Source organism: Hevea brasiliensis, chromosome 5 (genome assembly GCF_030052815.1).
Source record: "Hevea brasiliensis isolate MT/VB/25A 57/8 chromosome 5, ASM3005281v1, whole genome shotgun sequence".
Taxonomy (NCBI): domain Eukaryota; kingdom Viridiplantae; phylum Streptophyta; class Magnoliopsida; order Malpighiales; family Euphorbiaceae; genus Hevea; species Hevea brasiliensis.
In genome coordinates, this window is record NC_079497.1 from 80,355,358 (window position 1) to 80,377,146 (window position 21,789).

Here is a 21,789-nt window from a genome sequence, read left to right on the forward strand (position 1 = left end):
ATCTCATAAGGTGTGGAAGAAACTGATTTTGATGGAATCCTATTCAGAATATACAAAGCTGATTCTAATGCAAATCCCCAAAAGAAGATTGGCATATCAGTATAGCTCATCATACTACGTACCATATCCAATAGGGTACGATTTCTCCTTTCAGATACACCATTTAGCTGTGGGGTTCCTGGAGGAGTCAGCTGAGAAACAATGCCATGCTCTCTCAAGTATTCATCAAATTCAGTACTCAAATATTCACCTCCACGATCTGATCGAAGAACTTTAATATTCTTTCCTGTTTGATTTTCTACTTCAGATTTAAATTCTTTGAACTTTTCAAAAGATTCATGTTTGTATTTCATCAAATACAAATACCCAAACCTTGATTTATCATCAGTAAAGGTAATAAAATAATGAAAACCCCCTCTAGCCATTTCTTTAAATGGACCACATACATCACTATGTATTAGCTCCAAAATATTTTCAGCTCTTAGCCCTTGTCCAACAAAGGGTGATCTAGTCATTTTGCTCTGAAGGCAAGATTCACAAGTTGGAGTAGGCTCAGAGCCCAATAAGGATAGAATCCCCATTTTCTCCAGTTTTGCAATCCTATCTTCTGCAACATGAAATAACCTTAAGTGCCAAATATATTTTGAACTTGAGTTGGTTTTCACCATGGCATTGCATTCATTTAGATTGCTATACTCTGGGCAGTGGAAACACTTTCCTGCTGGCAATGGAAACACTTTCTTGTTGGTAATGGAAACACTTTCCTGTTGGCAGTGGAAACACTTTCCTTTGCCATTGTCAGCTTTGGTCTTCCTTTTCTGTTTAGCTATTTTCTTAGAAGGACCAGGAATCTGAGGTTTCTTTTTCTTATTGCCCTTCTTCTTATTGGACTTTCCAGCAGAAGAAGATGCAACCAAAGCTACCTCTTTTCCTTTATTGCCTGGCATATTCTTTTGGGCAATAACCAGCATGTTGAGTAATTCAGCTAAGGTGCATTCCTGTTTAGTCATATGGAAATTTGTCACAAAATTCCCAAAAGACTCAGGAAGGGACTGAAGGATCAAATCCGTTTGTAGTTGGAAATCCATGTTGAAGTCAAGATATTCCAACTGCTCAATCAGCCGAATCATCTTGTGAACATGATCCCCAACATTCTGTCCCTCAGACATCCTCATACGGAATAGCTGTCTAGATATCTCATACCTAGCATTCCTGCTGTGCTCACCATACAACTCTTGTAGGTGAAGGAGGATCTCACTAGCACTCTGCATGTTCTCATGTTGCTTCTGTAACTCATTACTCATGGAAGCAAGCATGTAACACTTAGCTCTCATATCATGCTCCTTCCACTTGTCCAAAATTTCATATTCCTCTTGTGTGGCCTCTGGAGGTAAGGGACCAGGAACATTTGAATCTAGAACATATCCTATATGTTCAAGGTTCAGGACAAGTTTCAAATTTCTTAGCCAATCAGACAGATTTGGTCCTGTCAACCTATTGTGATCAAGTATGCTTGCAAGGATATTGGATGGTGGTGGTTGTTTTGTGCTCATTTTTATCAGAAAATTAACTGCAGAAAATAACCAGATTAATTAATAAATGTATCATGTAATTAACCAAAATGATTATGGTCTTTTAATCAAATTGGTCCTCCCACTAACTTAGCGAATCCTACACTTCCAAAGTAGAAAACGGAAATCCTAGTTGGATAGATTTCTAGTGGGTGATTGAATTCTTATAATTCTATTGATCATCCTCAGGTACATCCATTATTGGAATTACAATAAACTATAAGTGAGCAACTCTTTGCCCATCACATCTCATGTGAGGTTCAATCCTTTACCTAGCCCCTAATGCTCAAAATCTCAGGTACATCCATTATTGACTTATCTTGCATTAGTTAAGTTGATCCCATTGAGCCAGTAATTATGCAAATAATTTTAATGTCCTCAGGTACATCCAATATTGGCCACTAAACCATTTACATATTTACAACATCTCATGCTTAACAATTATTCTTAAGAAAATCTCTTAAATTAATTGCATCTTATGCAACTATTTAAAATTTCTTAAAATAATTGCCCCAATGGAGGGCCTATGTTATAATTACTTTAATTATAGCATTTCCAACTTAATCATTTGTTTGGAAGATTTTATGGTCATCCTAATTACTATTAAGGTCTCACTTTGCACATTATCCATTTAGCATGCATATATCATATAATTGCATACATTCCCATACATCTCATGCATTCATGGATAAGCAGTAAATATGGTATGATCATGGACTTTCTAAGGGATTCAATTCTGAGCCACCAAGAATTGAATCAGGGCATTCCTAGGTGCATATCATTCATTTTACAAGAGTTGCTGAAGGAGTACATAATCAACACTTGATCTTGAATTCCTCCCACTGGTCCCACCAATGCTCTTGACCTCCTTGAACTTCTTGCAATCCAATATTACAAAGTAATCCTTGGCATACCAAGGCGAATTTACAAGAACTTAAATAAATGAAATTACAACCCAAAAATTATTACAAACTTAATAATACATGCCCAAAATAAATTAAAATAAATTAATTAATTTACAATCCCAAAGAAACATAAAAGAAATAAATCCAATCACATTGGTCTTTTATAGTCCATGATCATCCATCATGCATATCACTATTTAACAATTAAATAAAACATACATACTTAAATTAAATTGAATATCTCATATTCAACTTAAAAATCCAGATTTGAATATGATTCAAATAAATTTAAAAATTCATATTTGAATCTCATTCAAACAAATTTAAAAATTCAGATTTGAATCACATTCAAACAACTTCAAAAATTCAGATTTGAATCTCATTCAAACATTTTTTAAAAAAATCAGATTTGAATCACATTCAAATATTTTTAAAAAAATCAGATCTGAATTTTATTGAATCAATTTTAAAAAATCAGATTTAAATATGATTCAAACAACTTTAAAAATTCAGATTTGAATCACATTCAAACAACTTTTAAAATTCAGATTTGAATCACATTCAAACAATTTTTAAAATTCTGATTTGAATCATAATTTAATTGTGTGATTAAAACAACTAATTAAACACTTTAATTAGTCAAAGAATAGGCCTTAGATCATACAACAATTGCAGAATTAAAAGCCAAACCTTGAACCACCCATGGAACCAATGTTGTCGCCACCAATGGTGGCTTCACCATGTGTGCCGCCACACCTCTTGATCCAACCAGCAATGAATCTCTTGATCTCATGATCAAACACACAATTAAATTATATAATCAACAATCTAAATGGCAAATATAGTGGCTCTGATACCAATTGAAGGAACGGAAGCGTGAAAAACACAAGTTTATATCATTGAATTCAAAAATTTTCACCTAGGGTCACATGCACCATGCAAGATTTATTTTTATCTATTTGATTTCAATGATAAACAATATATTAAAACTCTTTTAATATGTTTTTGGATCTGTATTTGCCATTTAAGATTTTAAAATTAATCAGATTAATTTTAGAACCCTAGATTAAATCAAGAACGATTACACTAACCTCTTGATGTGCTGCAGCGTGTCTGCGCCTTTGAGATTCGTCTTCAGGACACCAGATGTTGTCCCTCTAGCTTGTCCACACCAAGAACACCTATGGCAGCCCTTGAACAGCTTCTAAAGCCTTTTCTATTAATTAGAAATTCAAGTTCTGCCTTTTAAGAGATTAGAGATATAAACAGGACACTAGAAACAATTTCTAGCGTTCTTAATTCAAGAGATTGATGGCTAATCTCTTTGAATTGATGAGAGATGAAGAGAAATAGCTGGAGAGGCTCAAAGTGGCGTGACAAATGAGAGGAGAGGCTGCTGGTTATTTTTCTTTTCATAACCACACTTAAATAGCTAGGTTAACACATTAAACCCTTGCCACATGTCACCCTTTGATTAGCTCTAGGTTTAAGTGACCCAATCAAATTGTGCCAAGTGTCAAACCTATATTTAATCTTGATTTTAATCATCTTACATGATTAAAAAAACATTTGGCAAGCTTATGTGTAATCCCATGTGTCACCATCTCATGGTGCCACGTGTCACACTGCAAAATGACCAAAATGCCCCTGTGTCTTAATTTTGAGTTCTCAACCCAAAATAATTATTTTTCTTCTTCTAATTAATTTATATCAAATATAAATTAATTAATTAATCTCTATTAATTAATTTCTCATTAATTAAATTCATATTTAAACACTTTAAATATAAATTTAACTTATATTATACATCCAATAATCTAGATTTGGTTTCAAGTCATGCTAGGGACTTTGCAATCTAATTGCAAACCAAACCTATTTAATTAATCAATTAAACTCTTTAATTAATTAATTAAATCATATTTAATTAGGTGATAACTTGTGTATGTGTGTGACTTACTAGGCTCATCACTAATTGGCAATGAGAAATGATATCAACTCTTAATATCATCAGAACTCTTTCTTACCATAAATGATTTCTCTAAATCATTTTATGAACCTCATAGACCATGGTTAACACCTAGCATAGCATGCCATGGCCACCCAATTAGTAATAAGATTTACCTTAAATGAACCTATAATCATATGTTACCATGCACTAGAATCTCTCATTACAAAATCCCAACTCAAGCTAGAGTCATGGTTTATGTCAAACTCCATTTGCTATGAATATTATGTTCTCTTTTAATTCAGTTCTTGATTAAAAGATTTTCTCATCGAAACTCTTTTACGAATAAATCTATCTGTCTGGCAGAACTTGAAACATCAAGAACAATTAAATGAACATAGGATTTTATCTCTATTTACTTAGAGGAACAGATTCCATCTTGATCAACACTTACCTCCATATATAACTAGTAGGAGCCAACAGATGCCCATATACCCATACACAGTACAAGTATGAAAGCAGTATCAAACTCAAACTACCTATATACAAGATAACTGTGCTATCTCGTGTCTAAAGATTATATGCATCGATATGATTTATGACAAAACATTGACAAGAGTAAACTCCATGTGCTTGTCATAAGTGTCACTGGTTCGGCCTACTTATCATGTATAAGTGCCTATCATGTTTGTTATATGGCATGAGACTCACCATTCCATCTTATTTATATCTCATATAAATAACTTGGGAACAAACATAAATACAATCTTTCTGGATAAGTCATGTCCTTATTATGAAGTATCCTTGATTGTGAACCTATTTATGATACTTTGTGCTAGAAATATTGTCACTCATATTCTTAACAACTTAAGAATAATATTTCTAACAAAATATCAATGGACCTTTTCTATTACACATAAATATATTATGTAAACGGAAAAGTGGAAATGCCTTTTATTAATAAAATATATACAAGATACATACTAAATGATATGCTCTAGGGCATACTACTAACAGAGGAGGCGGTCAGGGTTGGTAAGCTGTTTGTGGCGGATACAGTGGGCGTGGGTGAGGATAATTTGGAAAAGGAGATGGAACGTTTGCAATTGTCGAGCCGCGAGCAGGATGATGTGGCCGGAAATTATTCTGAGGAAAGGAAGATTGGGTTTGTCGGGTGATGGAGTGCACATCACTTTCTTTCTTTTTACCAAAACTTGCAGTGTTCTTTGTAGGATTCTCAGTCAACTCCTACAATCGTCCTAACTTGAGGTTAGCTTCGATTCTTTCACCAGCTTGGATGATATCTGAGAAGCTGTTGGAGGTATTTCCAATCATTAGTGTTATGGAAAGTCAATCACTATGTTATAGAAAGTCAATCACTATATTATTTCTCTGTATATTTTGTATTCTGTATTCCTATTTAGGATTTCTTATTTAGGATTTCTTCCTAATTAGTAGAACACAATTATAGGAATTAATTGTATATATATACCCATGTACAGATTAATTGAAATCAATGAGAATCATCTAGGGTGACTATTTGTTCTCACTACCCAGCTCAGGAGAGACCTTGGCCGCTGACCGGCCGTTTCAACCCCGATCAACATCGCCGGCGTCGTCTCAACCCCCTCATTGCACCACTGTGTGCTGTTGCCTGATCTAGTATAACCATTAAAGGAATTCTGAGGTTTGGCTCTCAAATCCTATTTTGGTATTTGCTTGATTTGTGATTTTGGGTTATTTTGCTGCTATAAGCACTTTGGATTAGCGTTTCGGTTAGTTTTCTTTGTCTCAACAAATGGCAGATAATAAGAATGTTATTTCTGATGTGATTCCGGTGATGACTAAGATCACGGAACACAAACTTAATGGTTCGAATTACCTAGAGTGGAGTAAGACTGTTAGGGTCTATTTGCGTAGCATTGATAAGGATGATCACCTTACTAAAGATCCACCCACTGATGATACACGACAAACTTGGCTAAGTGAGGATGCTCGGTTGTTTTTGCAGCTTCGGAACTCGATTCATAATGAGGTAATTAGTTTAATTAATCACTGTGAATTTGTTAAGGAATTGATGGATTACTTAGATTTTCTGTATTCTAGTAAAGGGAATATCTCCCGTATTTATGATGTTTGTAAGGCATTCTACCGTGCTGAGAAAGAGGATAAGTCTCTCACGGCTTATTTTATGGATTTTAAACGGGTATATGAGGAACTTAATGTATTGTTGCCTTTTAGTCCTGATGTGAAAGTTCAGCAGGCCCAACGGGAGCAACTAGCTGTTATGAGTTTTCTTGCAGGCCTTCCTTCGGAGTATGAGACTGCTAAATCTCAGATTCTCTCCAGTTCTGAGATTTCCTCTTTGCATGAAACGTTCACACGGGTCCTTCGTACAGAGAGTACTCAATCTTCACAGCCTGCCAATAGTGCTCTTATTAGCCGTAATCCAAATGGACAATAGGGTAATAGAAGAGGAAGTAGAGGAGGAATTACAGGCAACAGAAGTAATCAGCGTAATGGAAAGGGTAGTTCTAATCAAGACTCAAGAGGAGTCATTTGTTATTATTGCCATGAGCCTGGCCATACAAAATATAATTGTCCGCAACTTCAGAGAAAAAAATCAGCGATCATAGATGGCAAATATGGCAGCAGAGAATTCTACAGTATCTTCCTCTGAGAAAACTATTTTGGTATCTGCAGAGGATTTTGCACAATTTTCCCAGTATCAGGCATCTCTAAAGCCTACCAGTTCCCCTGTCACTACGATCACTGAGTCAGGTAAATCCACTACATGCCTTGTGTCTTCTTCATCCAAATGGGTTATTGATTCTGGTGCGACAGATCACATGACAGGTAATTCTAGTCTTCTATCTGCTTTTCAGTCTAATCTCACTTCCTCTATTATTACTTTAGCTGATGGTTCTACTTCTTGTGTCATGGGTTCTGGAACTGCGAACCCAACTTCGTCAATTTCTTTGTCTTCTGTTTTGTGTCTACCAAGATTCTCTTTGAATCTACTTTCTGTTAGTAAACTTACTCGCACCTTAAATTGTTCTGTTTCTTTTTTTCCTGACCAGTGTTTATTTCAGGATCTTACGACGAAGCAGATTATTGGTAGAGGACGCGAGTCAAGTGGTCTCTACATCCTAGAAAATCATGTACCGCGGTCGCTTGTTTGCTCCAGTACCTTAACACCTCTTGAAGCTCATTGTAGATTGGGTCATCCTTCTTTGTCTACCATGAAGAAGCTGTGTCCTCAATTTCAGTCTTTATCAGTACTAGAATGTGAGTCGTGTCAGTTTGCAAAACATCATCGTTTGCCTTCTGTGTCTAGAGTCAATAAACGGGCTTCATCTCCTTTTGAGTTAGTTCATTCTGATGTTTGGGGTCCTTGTTCTATTACATCTAAAACTGGATTTCGTTATTTTGTTACTTTTATTGATGATTACTCTCGTGTCACCTGGTTATATTTAATGAAGAATCGTTCTGAGTTGTTTTCTATCTTTTGTGCCTTTTGTAATGAAATCAAAACTCAATTTAATATTCCTGTGCGTATATTAAGAAGTGACAATGCTAAAGAATACTTTTCAGCACAATTTCAGCCTTATATGACACAAAATGGCATTCTTCATCAGTCTTCCTGTGTGGATACCCCATCCCAAAATGGCGTGGCCGAAAGAAAAAATCGTCATCTTCTTGAGGTAACTCGTGCTCTTCTTTTTTAGATGAAAGTACCTAAACACTTTTGGGCGGATGCAGTTTCTACGGCATGTTTTTTGATCAATCGTATGTCGTCTTCTGTCCTTAATGGGGATATTCCTTATACTACTTTGTTTCCTACAAAATCTTTGTTCCCTATTGAACCCCGTATTTTTGGTTGTACTTGTTTTGTGCATGATGTTCGTCCACAGGTTACTAAATTGGATCCAAAATCTCTCAAATGTGTCTTCCTTGGGTTCTCCCGGCTCCAAAAAGGGTACCGTTGTTTCTCTCCTACTCTTAATCGTTATCTTGTTTCTGCAGATGTAACATTTTTTGAGTCCACTCCATTTTTTCCTCCATCATCTGTGTATGAGAGTCAAAGGGAGGAGGATGATCTCTTAATATATACTGTCCAACCAATGTCTAGTCCTCTCCCACGGCTGTTCATACATTTCTAGACCTACTCGACCTCCGTTGTTCATGTTTATTCCAGAAATTGGAGATTCGACTCGAGATCCTCCACCAGCTACTTCGTTGGGAGATCCTGTACCTCATACTGATCATGATTCTGATCTAGACTTACCCATTGCTCTTCGTAAAGGTAAACGTTCATGTACTTACCCTATCTCTTCTTTTGTTTCTTATAATCAATTGTCTTCTTGTTCTCGGTGTTTTGTTACTTCTTTAGACTCTGTTCCTATTCCTATCGTTGATGAGGCTTTGCCTCATCACTGGCCGTGTGATGCTATGAAAGAGGAAATGGAGGCTTTAGATGCTAATGGTACATGGGAACTATTGCCTTTGCCCACTGGTAAGAAGGCTATTGGTTGCAAATGGTTATATCTGATGAGTAAATCTGATGGTTCTGTGGCTAGGTTAAAAACACGCCTTGTAGCAAAAGGATATGCTCAGACATATGGGGTTTATTACTCTGATACTTTTTCTCTTGTAGCTAAACTTACTTCTATTCGCTTGTTTATCTCTTTAGCAGCTACATATGATTGGCCCCTGCATCAATTGGATATCAAGAATGCTTTCCTTCATGGTGATCTTCAGGAGGAGGTGTATATGGAGCAACCACCTGGGTTTGTTGCTCAGGGGGAGTTGGGTAAAGTTTGTAGGCTTCGGAAGTCTCTTTATGGCTTGAAACAAAGTCCTAGGGCATGGTTTGGGAGATTCAGTGAAGCAGTATAGGAATTTGGTGTGCAAAAGAGTAAGTGTGATCACTCAGTATTTTATAGGCAATCTGAGGCTGGTCTAATTCTCTTGGTAGTCTATGTGGATGACATTGTCATCACTGGGAGTGACTCTGCAGGTATTTCATCTCTTAAAACCTTCCTCCAAACTCAGTTTCAGACCAAAGACTTGGGATTGTTAAAGTATTTCTTGGGTATCGAAGTTATGAGAAGTAAGAAGGGTATTTTCTTGTCTCAAAGAAAATATGTCCTTGATCTATTGACAGAGAAAGGAAAATTAGGTGCTAAGCCTTGTAGCACACCAATGACTCCAATTTTACAATTGTTAGCAGGAGATAGTGAGCTGTTTGAAGATCCAGAGAGATACAGGAGATTGGTAGGAAAATTGAACTACCTTATAGTCATTCGTCCTGACATTGCTTATGCCGTTAGTGTGGTAAGTCAGTTTATGTCTTCCCCAACTGTTGCTCATTGGGAAGCCTTGGAACAAATCTTGTGTTATCTGAAGGGCGCTCCAGGAAGAGGTTTGCTATATGGTAATCATGGGCATTTGAATGTTGAATGTTTTTCAGATGCCGACTAGGCTGGATCTAAGGTTGACAGGAGATCAACTACTGGATATTGCGTTTTTATTGGAGGAAATTTGGTGTCTTGGAGAAGCAAGAAGCAGAGTGTAGTTTCTCTATCTAGTGCTGAATCCGAATACAGAGCCATGGCACAATCAGTATGTGAGGTAATGTGGATACTTCAATTACTAAATGAGACAGGTTTTAAGACCTCTCTGCCTGCGAAATTGTGGTGTGATAATCAAGCTGCTCTTCATATTGCTTGTAATCCGGTGTTTCATGAGCGGACCAAACATATTGAGATTGATTGTCACTTTATTCGTGAAAAGATTCAACAACAGATCATCTCAATAGGACACATCAAAACTGGAGAGCAGTTAGGAGATATTTTCACAAAAGCTCTGCATGGAGCTAGGATTGACTACATTTGTAACAAGTTGGGCATGATTAACATCTATACTCCAACTTGAGGGGGAGTGTTATGGAAAGTCAATCACTATATTATTTCTCTGTATATTTTGTATTCTGTATTCCTATTTAGGATTTCTTATTTAGGATTTCTTCCTAATTAGTAGAACACAATTATAGGAATCAATTGTATATATATACCCATGTGCAGATTAATTGAAATCAATGAGAATCATCTCTTTCTACAATTAGATTGAAATATGGGGCCTTTAACGTTTCAATGAACAATGAGCAGAGTTCATTTTTAGTCACTGGGGGAAACACTTCCGCTGCTTTCTCTCTCCACCTCTGGGCATACTCTTTGAAGTTTTCCCTCTCTTTCTGTACCAAATTTTAGAGGTCTCTCCTTATGGGAGCGACGTCACAGTTGAATTTGAATTGTTTCAGAAAGGCGTCAGCCAAATCTTTCCAGGAGCGCAACTTGCTCCTATTTAACTGAATGCACCATCTCAGGGCTGCCCCGGAGAGACTCTCATGGAAGAAGTGGACTAGGAGTCTATCATCTTCCGTCAAGGTGGACATTTTAGTGATGTAAGTTGCTAGGTGGATGTAAGGGTCTGAATTCCCGGTGTATTTGTCGAAGTCTGGGACTTTGAATTTTGGTGGCTCCACGACATCTGGCACCAATCTTAGTTACGACACGTCAACTGAACCGTACATGTTCAGGCCCTTTATTGCCCTTAATCTTTCTTTAAGGGCAGAAAGCTTCTCATTCTCTCTGGCTCTGCTCTCTCCTCCTGGATGAGCTATTCCCCCAGTTGGGAAATAAGGGGCAGGGTGAACCGGAGGGATCGCGATTGAAGGGTGTGGCTCAGTATTTGAGACAGCCAGGTAGTAGGGGAAAGGTAGGTCATTATTTAAGGGGGTCAGATTGACAGTGATTGTCAGATCCAGAGTAGGTGGCTGAAAAGTGAAGGAGGTTGAAGCTTGGTGAGAATCAACCATCGTAGGAGGTAGGGGAGGTAGTGGCAAGTTTGGTTCTGATGCAGGCTTATTTTGAGACATCTCCCTCGTTAGTTTCATGAGCTCTAAGACTTGTCCTTTTAACTCGGAAACTTGTCATTGTAGATTATGGACTTGCTCCTGATCTTCGATTAGTTTCTTCGCTCGTGATCTTGTTAAGTACACTCGTCTCGGTCGAACTGCTTGCTCGATCAGGCTTGCTTTGCTTGAAGCAATGTTGATTTCCTGTGTGAAAAGAGTTATTGAATGAATTTCAAATTTCGTTAAAATTTAAAGGTCTTAATTTTGATAAAGGATACGGTGGCATCTGAAAGCCAGGAAGGGGATCTGTAGAAGGATAATTGCATCAATTTTATCATGGCATCGCTCGATAATCTGACGGTGAATTACTGGATCAAATGCGTGTCAATGATACTTGTCCATATGGCGCATTCGTCATTTCGTATAACCCTAGCGACTATAGTTCCTATGGGAGTCATACTATTCATTCACAATTTGCTAAACAATGGCCCAAAGTGATTTTATTAATCGAATAATTCATATATAGCAGTCTTTACATTGGCCTAGGCTCAGGGAGACTTTTTATAATGCATTGACATCTTTTGAGATATTCATAGAGTCTTTCTTCTTGTCAAGCAGGGTTAAATGTTTTCAAGGCATATTCAGATTCTGGCAAGAGCTCTTGTTTCTCTCGAGATATCATTCTCTCCAACTGGTCAACATTTTCTCTCAAGTCTTGATGGAGAGTAGCTTGTCTTTCTTTTTCCTTTCTTTCCTTAGCACATTCCTTCAATATATAATTGATAAGCTGTGCTTGCTCTTTTAGTTCTTATTTCTTCTTTTTGCCTTCTTGTTTATACTCTTCCATGAGTATCTCTTGGTATCTCATTTTCTCTTGCAATTCATCAGTCCGAACTCCTACCTCCCTTACCGCGCCTTGGAGGGAGATCTTTTCCCTTTCCCACCGCATTTTTTGTTTCTCAAATTCTGCCTTTTCTATCATTGCTTCTTTGCTAAGCCTTTTTACCTCCCTTTTGAGGATTTGCTGTCGGTCCTCCAACTGCCTTATCTGTTCTAGCAATTGCTAGTTCTCGGCATCTGATTTTTGCAGAGAGCTGACCAACTGATCATTAGCTTCTTTTGAAAGGATGTTTCGATGGGGGATGCTACCTTCAAGTTCTGTTGGCTCAACAGTTGGGTCTCCTTGATCCCTGCTGGCCCTCCATTTAAGATAATCTTCTGTGGCACTCGGACCTTTAGGCGATCTTTCCATCATAGCGATGTTCTCCCAGGATTTGCGGACTACTTTCAATTCCTCCTTGCTACTGAGCTCATGGTAGAAATGACCTTGATGGTATTCTTCAATACTGAGTGCGGACTGGGTTGAGCCGAACTGCCTCATTACCAATGCCAGGACGTAACTCATGTATCTGGTCACTCCGATCAAAGATACCAAATAATTTTTCCCTGTGCTGAACAAAATAGGTTGATCCGACGTCCACAATTTCCTCCAGTAGTAGTTGTGACTGTTGAAGCTTAGAATCCGCTCTTGCCACTGCAACTCATTCTTTAGACTGATTACTAATCTGGCCATTTTCTTGATAAGAGGCTGGTTGGGATACTAAGTTAACCCCTTTGTCTCCAGAGGACACATGTGACTGAGGATCCAGAGGTATAACAATTGAGAGCAGCACTTGATAGATCCCCTGCCCTGTTGTAGATAATAAGTAAGGGTTAATAGAGTCTCTGTATGGATCACCGGTATCGGGTTAACCTTCAGCTTTTCTACTGCCCAGAACTTCTCTGTGACACTGTAGGTTATAATTCCCAAAGGCCCAGGGAATAAGATCAGGCCATAAATCCCCAAAGCTAGTGCTAATGAAGCTTGCTCCCACTGTTCACCCTGGATGTACAGGTCCAACCACTTCTTGAGGTAGGTCTAATACCACCCATGTGTATTCCCCTTGATAGTTTCTCTTGCCTTTACTTCCTCTGGGGGAATCCCTTACATATGCGCAAACCGTTTCCAAGTCTGCCTATGCTCGAGGTGTAGGTAGATCCGATTTTGTGCCACATAAGGAATTTCTAGCAGCGCTTAATATTCTTCCATAGTAGGGATCATATCGATGTTGTTGAAGGAGAACACCCCATACCTGGGATTCCAAACTGAAAGTATGGCCTTTAATGCCGGAATTTGGACTTTGATCCGTATCAAGGTCACAATCTTCTCATATTTTTTCTCAAACTTTGCCTTGACGTGATTGGGAAGCGATTTCCAACTACTGGATAGACCCTCGAGACTGGTCATTCTGATTTCGACCTTGCTTGGGTCTAATGGAGGTAGTAGGCCAGTATCTGCCCCGGGGACATCACTTGGTGGGGACACTGAACTATGAGGCAGTCTGGACCACGGTCTAGCATTCTGTTCTTGTCTAAAAACTTCTTCCGTCAACTGATTCGAGGATGCCATGTTAAAATTGATGTTTATTCTTTTACAGACCCTAATTCAGACCCTCATTCTGTGATGCCTGTGGAGAAAACTTGTTAGCAGGACAAATTCAGGTAATTTTGAATTATACTGTCGGCGGGGTGATACCCACACATTTATCAAAGTAGGAAGATGTGTAGATCATTCTAACAGTATAATTCAAAATTACCCTCAAAATTAATAAACACAAGAAAACACAAACAGAGTAGGGTGAGAGCAAGTATGTCCCTTTTGTCCTAAAATAGGGAGAATCCTAGTACCAAGTAAGTGCTTCTTAATTGAATAGTTCTATCCTATGTGGTAGTTTGCTACGGCTTCCAATTACTGTGATAATTTAGCTTAAGGTCTAATTTTCTAAAAGCCACAAGTTCCCAAATTGCCCCTACTATAAACAGTAGAGCCCCATTCCATCACCATGATACTAATGGGAGAATTCCATGAGTATCGCAATAGATGGAACGAGTTTCAGTCTGAGCGGAAGCCTTCACGGATACTAACGGGGTAAAACGCACGGGTATCGCTACATGACTCCCTCTTACTTCCCTAATGGGTCAAAAAGCTCGGGTATAGGGCTGAAGTGTGTGAGGATATTATATAAGTACTCAAAGTGTGAAGGGACATATTTACCTCTTCCCTTCGTGGGGGATTTTTACATTTTTTTTTTATGAAAGTTACTGTGGGAAATAAGACAAGCAAAAAATGGTTAGAACAATAACAAATCAACATATCAAAATTTTTGAATTTTCCAAATTAAACCCCCCCTAATTACGAATTCAATTTATATGAGAATATAACTAAATCTATTCTTGGACCTCTAAACTAGGGTAAAAAAAAAAAAAAAAAAAAAAAACGAGTCCCCAGTGGAGTCGACAAGCTATCGCAAGGTATTTTGCAGTAGCCTAGACGAAGCTCTTCACCGAAGTGGGAAAAGTGAGGAGTCACCACCCTAATTTTGAGGGAAATAAAAGAAAACCATTTTGTGAAAATAAATTAAAAGGAAACCACTTCAAAAGAGAACAAAGATTCTTGGTTTAAGGTCCGTAAACGGGTGGGGAAAGTGTTAGGCACCCCACCTCGTCCGTCAGTGAGGGTAAACAGATTTAATGTTATGCTCTTCATAAGTTAAAAAGATAATTAGAGGGTTGGGATAGTTATAATGTTAATCCTTTGTGTGACATAAAGGAATATTTGATATTTCACTTATTTTGGATTCCCCAAGAAAACAAGTTCATGAGATGACCCTTTAGTGATTAGGTGTCGAGTAAAGTTATCTAGTGTATTGGAGTTGTTTTGTTTTAATTTGGATTTTGTTAAGAGAGCTCGGATAAGAAGTTTCTACTGATCTCTAGGTATGTTTTATCAAGAGTTGTAAGCAGGAGATTTCGGATAAGAACTCTCCTCCAATCTCCCTGTTTGATTTAAATGAGGATCAGGTAAGAACTCTCCCTCGATCTCTGAAAGTGTTTGGTTTTAAATTTGATGAAGGATCTTGGATAAGAACTCTCCTCTTATCTCCATTTTTTATTTCAATGAGGATCGGGTAAGAACTCTCCCCCGACCTCTGTGCTTGGTTCAAAAATTTTAAAGAAGGATCTCGGATAAGAACTCTCCTCTGATCTCCGTGTTTTTTATTTGAATGAGGATCGGGTAAGAACTCTCCCCTAACCTCTTTAAGTGTTAGTGATATAAGACCCAACTTTTCACCGATCTCGTATATGACTACCTTGTCCGAACTCTTTGGCTGGCTATATCCAATCTTTTCGATTACTAGTCTGGGGTCCAATCTTTTCTCGATTCCCGCTCTATTATGCTATTTCCTAGACTCGCTTAGTAGCCCGACCTCATAACTTTTCCTCTGATTCCCTATTCATTCTTTTATTATTTTTATTTATTCAAAAAAAAAACTTTCACATTAGGATATTGCTACTAACATTTTATTAAATTACCTACAAGTTACCTGCAACCAGAACACCTATATTCGAAGGAAATAAAAACTAAGAACGAATAAATAACGTGAACTGATGAATAGAAAAAGTAAACTAAAAAGAATAACTATCGGCCTGAAGGCTCCATATGGGGATCTTTACTATAACTAAACTTAATGAAAATTTCATGAATAAAAGCAGAGAAAGTATAATGCGAGCGTTCAGGAAAGTGACAGTCTAGACACTTACATGTGTGAGGTCGAGGCTATCAAACTGACTACGGAGATCACAAATATTGTGGAGTTGAAAGCTGGTGGTACAGGGACCAATGCTTACTTCGAGATTGCGAGAACCGGGTTAGAATGCCGTTGAACTGAAGCGACAGAAACCAGGTCAAAATAAGATCAAGCTTAGAGAATAATATGCTAGTGTTAGGGTGATGAAGCCAAAACTGAACAAAAAATGGTATCACAGAATAATGAACAGACTGAAAATGAAGAATTTTAGGGTCCAAAACTCTTTCAAAGGAGATACTTAAGAAAAATAGTTTCTGAAGTTTCTCGATTTTATGCAAGCTTAGAACGGCAAAGTAGCAAGACTGAATTAAATTTCAGAGACTTTCCACTATAATCACCACTACCTTTTTGTTCGTCCCTTCTACAGTATTGCATGCAGGTATTTATAGGGAACGGGTGCTTCTAATGAAGGGTCAGGATCTCTCCTGGGGAGACAGAAGGTTTGGATTCAAAGGACACAATCTGATGTCTGAGAATTAAAGAGAATCAAAATGGACAGCTGGGATCCTATTCAGAATATCTGTCCTTTCTCTCCTTAATCTAATGGCTCAGGATCTTTCCTTATAAGATGGATCCGAGGGCTGGGAATGAAAAGCGTCAAACCTTTCGTCTACTTTTTGATCCAAGGGCTTCGGGTTCATCCTTACAAGTAAGATCAACGGTGGTGATTGAGATGTACAGGACTGCCATAATGTCTTAGTGTCTGTCAGCAATGTGGGCAGTTCTGCAAATGAGGCGTGCGGTGAAGATTTAATCACTCTTGCAACACTTTAACTACCTTGGCTCTAATTATATAGAGAGTTATTGGAAGTCATCTCATCCTCTTCGTGCTTTCCGATCTCTCACTTATGACCCTCTTCCTTTCCGTTCTTTCTTATATCTGGTCCCTCATCGCTTCCCAATCTCTCCCATTCTAGAACTCTCCTTTTTATCCGACCTGCCTTAGTCAAAGTAATTAATTCTTCAATTACCGATGCATCCGCTTTGGTTTTTGTATGCAATAAATGCTCAGGCCCCTATATATATGCACCAGCGAGAAAAATTCTACACACTTTATTTCTCTTTCTCATTTCTCCACTTCTCCTATTCTAACTTCTTCGGTAACAATTATAACCATGGTGATTGCTTTTGATCTTTTTCCGACTGTTTTCTTTGCCCCTCGCCTGAAAATTTATGATCCTGGTGATCGGAGAATCATGATAACCATATCTGATGACAGTGAGGGAACCGGACTAATTTACCGACCAAGATTGAAAATGACGATTGTGTCGATCTCTAATCGATCCACCAATATAATTCATAGGCCGATCTCAAGCAAGAGTACTGCTAATTTTGATCTTAATGTCGGTGACCGCCTCTTGAAGTTCATTTGGCTCCTCACCACATCGGGCATCCCGACTATAGCTCGGTTCTGGTCGATGACATCGATAATGACTCCACTCACCATCATGAGAGTCATAGTCACCTCATCTGAGCTGCACATCTATCCGATGCCTACGGTTGGCTTTCTTATCAAACACATCTTTTGATTCAGCCATAAGACTAGGCTTTGACATAGGTCCTTACTAGGTAGGATGTAGTGCCGATCTTTAGAGATCGCCCAAATAATGTAATCTGACCTTTTGGAAATGAAATGAAATTTTATTTGAAGGTTATTATTTAATTATTGCATTAGTTATTTTTTTCAATCTCTGATGTGCATATCTGATCTAATCTCTAACTAATTCGTCATTAGCCAATCTATGACTCTGAACATTTGTCCAATCCAACAACTCTAGCTAACCGATCTCATTTTGTTCGATTTTATTTATTGTGTTTTTGGAACCTTCCCATGACGTGTCAGGAAAGCGGGCTGATTCTGCTAACTGATGCATTACTTGGGACTCTGTGAGCATTGAATACTCAAATGGGTATAAATAGGGGAAGGGTCCATCAGTTGCTCCCCTATGTTACTTTCAGCACTCTACTAGCAACTTTAACATTCTCTTGTTTCTTCAAGTTTTTTCTGGCACCGATCATATTTTGATAAGGGTTTTGATCCTTTTCTTAGTTAAACCTCTTTTATTTTTCTGTGAAAATGAGCGGCGCTGAAGGTCAGAGAGCAGTGAGCCCCCCCTCCGTCCATATCTCATGGACGTCGGACGAAGTTGAGGTGGCCAGACCAAGTGGGCGACCTGAGCCTCCTACGACCTCTGCTTTAACCCACGGTCGAGCGGCCCAACCAAGACAGAAATCTTCCTCTGAGAGAGAAAATCTTCCCATGGACGAGTTACCGTTAATCCTCCAGGAAACTGATTTGCAATCCATTAGTCAAGAGTACAACCTTTAGACCGACTCTTATGAGCTTATCAAATGCCATGGCGATCTCCGAGCCGATCACTTCTGTCGACACCATATTTTGGCCGATCCCCAAAATCAACAAGACTTTGAAACCGATCCCCAGCACTAGGTCTCCCTGGGCCAGCCAATGACATTTCCGATTTCTCTTTATTTTTCTTTACCAGATGACCATATTTCCGAACTCTCCTTAAAAGGAATTGAATCAATGCTAAGTCCTAACATTTGTTAAAGCCCTTACCGGAGTCTGATCGGCGTCGGAAGAACTTGAGAAAATGAGAGAACTTCGAAGTTGTGAGCAGGGGATTGAAAATGGAATGAGAGAACATCTGGCTAACCCTCCCACCCCTATTTATACTAGTTCGAGCATTTAATGCTCGCGAGGTTCTGGGCAACGCATCGATTGGTGGGACTCGACAGCTGTTCTGACACTTCTCTCAAATATCCGAATGTTCTGAGATCGGTTAATTGGAGATCGGCATAATAAGTTAAATATTTTGAATAAAGGATCAGTTAAGTGTCATTCAGGTAAAGAACCAGATCGGATAATCACATTAGAGATCGGAAAATAATCAATGCAAAAATAAATAAGATGATAACCGACAAAATAAAGTCTTTATTTACAAAAGATCGGATTACATCATTTGGGCGATCTCTAGGGATCGGATTATATTAAAATTGGATCACATCATTTCTGTGATCTCTAGAGATCGGATTACATTGAAAACAAAATACATCATTTGGGCGATCTCTAGAGATCGGAATGTCACATTGTGACGGATCCAAAGGGGTGTCACCGACTGAGCCGTATTGTCGGAACACCCAATGTGGAGGAAAGCCGCTGTCGGAACACTCAATGTGATGAGAAGCCGAATGAACTCAGTTGAGCGACTCGAGATCGATACAACCGAGGTCCGCAATATAGATCGGTCAAATCCAGTTCTCTCACCATCGTCAGTTAAGGTCATTCGATCACCGGGATCGTAAATTTTCAGTCGGTGAGTAAAGAAGTCCATCGGGAAAAGATCAAAGCCACAGTTATAGCCAGAACTTCCACCGGAACAGCTAGAACAGGGAAAGTAAGAAAGGAAGAGAGGAAAATCAGATGAAGGAAATGTCTCACAATGAGGGTATATATAGGGAAAATGAGCATTTATTCTTTGAGCGTAAAGCGGCTTAACGCCTCGAGAATCAAGGGGCAATTAATGCTTTGACCATACCGGACCTAAGGAAGGGAAAGATCAGAATAATAGATCGGAAGATGGGAGACCAGCATGAGAGATCGGAATAGGAGCGTGTCAAGAAGAGGGATCGGAAGACAAAAGGAATGAGACAAATCCCAAATAACCGTTGTCAGAATCAGAGCCGAGGTAGTTAAAGCGTTGCAGGCGAGATCTCCACCGCACGCCTAAGAATCGCCCGCAATGCTGACAAGTGCGTGGTATGTCATGACAGTCCTGTATATCCCAATCCCCGCCGTCGATCTCACTTGTAAGGACAAATCCGGAACCCTTGGATCAAGAGAGGAGACGACAATACCAGCGCCTTTCGCTCTTAGCCCTCAGATCGTTCCGGACAAAAGATTTGGGACCGTTAGATTGAAAGGAGAAAAGGACAAATGTTCTGAAGAGAGATCTCAGCCATTCATCTTGATTCTCTTTAATTCCTGGATATCCGATCATGTCCTTCGAAATCTTGACCCTCCATCTCCCTCAAAATAAATCCTGACCCTTCATGGGGAGCACCCGATTCCTATAAATACCAGCATGAAAAACTGTTCAAGGGACGGACGGAAAAATAGACAAGAGGCTGTTATTATAGCAGAGGAACTCTGAAAGTTCATTTAGTTTGTTACTCTGCTACTTAGAAGTGTCGATTAAAAAGACTTTTGTAACTAGTTTTCTGAAGTGTTTTCTTGAAGAGATTCTGAATACTGGAACTCTACATTTCCAGTTTGTTCATTATCTGGTCATACTCTCACTTTCTGCCTTTTATCATCTCTGTTTTCACTGTCCAAGCTCAACTTCATATCACTCGGTTCTTTCTATCTTGATCTGATCGCATTTTAGCTAAGTACCCTCCAGTTCACGAAGAACACCACCCTCAGGCCAATCAATCCGTTGCCTTATCACCATTTGACACCCCATAGTTATTTTAATAAAATTGGCTCCTTACAGGTAAGAGCTCAGTTTTATTAAGTGCCTATATTTACTTTCCGCATTTTCTTTGTTCTTCTTACATCTGTGACTTTCTTCAAGATTACTTTTGCACAAACGATCCCTAAAGAATGACACTCCCAAATCATCTCTTTTAGTGATCAGTTCATTTTTATTAATCTTTATCATTTCTAAAAGCAAGTTTTCTAACTCCTAGTAGTATGTAAATGGTTGGGTAAACGTAGGTAACTGCAACTTAGAGGTCTCTTTTAAAAGAAAAAAACATGAATAATACGTCAGGAAGATAGCCAAACTATTAGGCTGACGTAAACAGCAATTCGGCAAAATGTCATAAAGCGAAATAGAACCAAAGTAAACAAAACAGAATAGATCGGATGTTAATAGATATTGGTAAAATGACTACATAAAAAGGTCAGTGAATCAAGTATAGTGTTCCCCGTTCAGCCACAGGGTATCCAGAAACCTTATCCCCAGCATTTTTGAATGCCAGAATTCTTAGTTTTAGGTTCTTAGGACCCGTAGCTGTGGTTAAATTTTTAAAGGTCGGAAAAGTCTTTGTCCGAGTCCCGTCAAAATAGAAGAGGTCGGAAGAGTCCTTATCCTATCCTTGCCTAAAAGTTTTAAATCAACAGTTAAAGGAGATCAGAGGAGAGTTCTTATCTGGTCTCCAACCCAAAATCCCAATAAAAGAAGATCGGAGGAGAGTTCTTATCCGGTCTCCAATCCAAAAATCTCAATACTCTTAAAGGAGATCGGAGGAGGGTTCTTATCCGGTTTCCAATCCAAAATTTTAATGAACCATTAAAGGAGATCGGAGGAGAGTTCTTATCCGATCTCCGATCCAAAATTTTTAATACATATTTAAAGGGATCGGAGGAGAGTTCTTATCCGGTCTCCAATTCAAAACCCCAATAAATATTCAAAAGAGATCGGAGGAGAGTTATTATCCGATCTCCAAATCAAATTTTAATAAATATGCAGAATAATCTCGCAAACAAAAGACATAACTCAACTTCAACTCACTAAGGTTGTCTCATTTACTTATGTATCTGGGTAATCCAAATGGTGAGAAAGCAAATATTCCCCTATATCAGAAGGGTAACATATTCATTCGAGCCTTCCTAACTATCAAATTTGAAAGTGTAAAGTTAAATCTACTTACCCTTGTTAAGGGACGAGGTGAGGTGCCTAACACCTTCCCCACCCGTTTACGGACCCCGAACCTAGAATCTCTGTCTTGAAGTGGT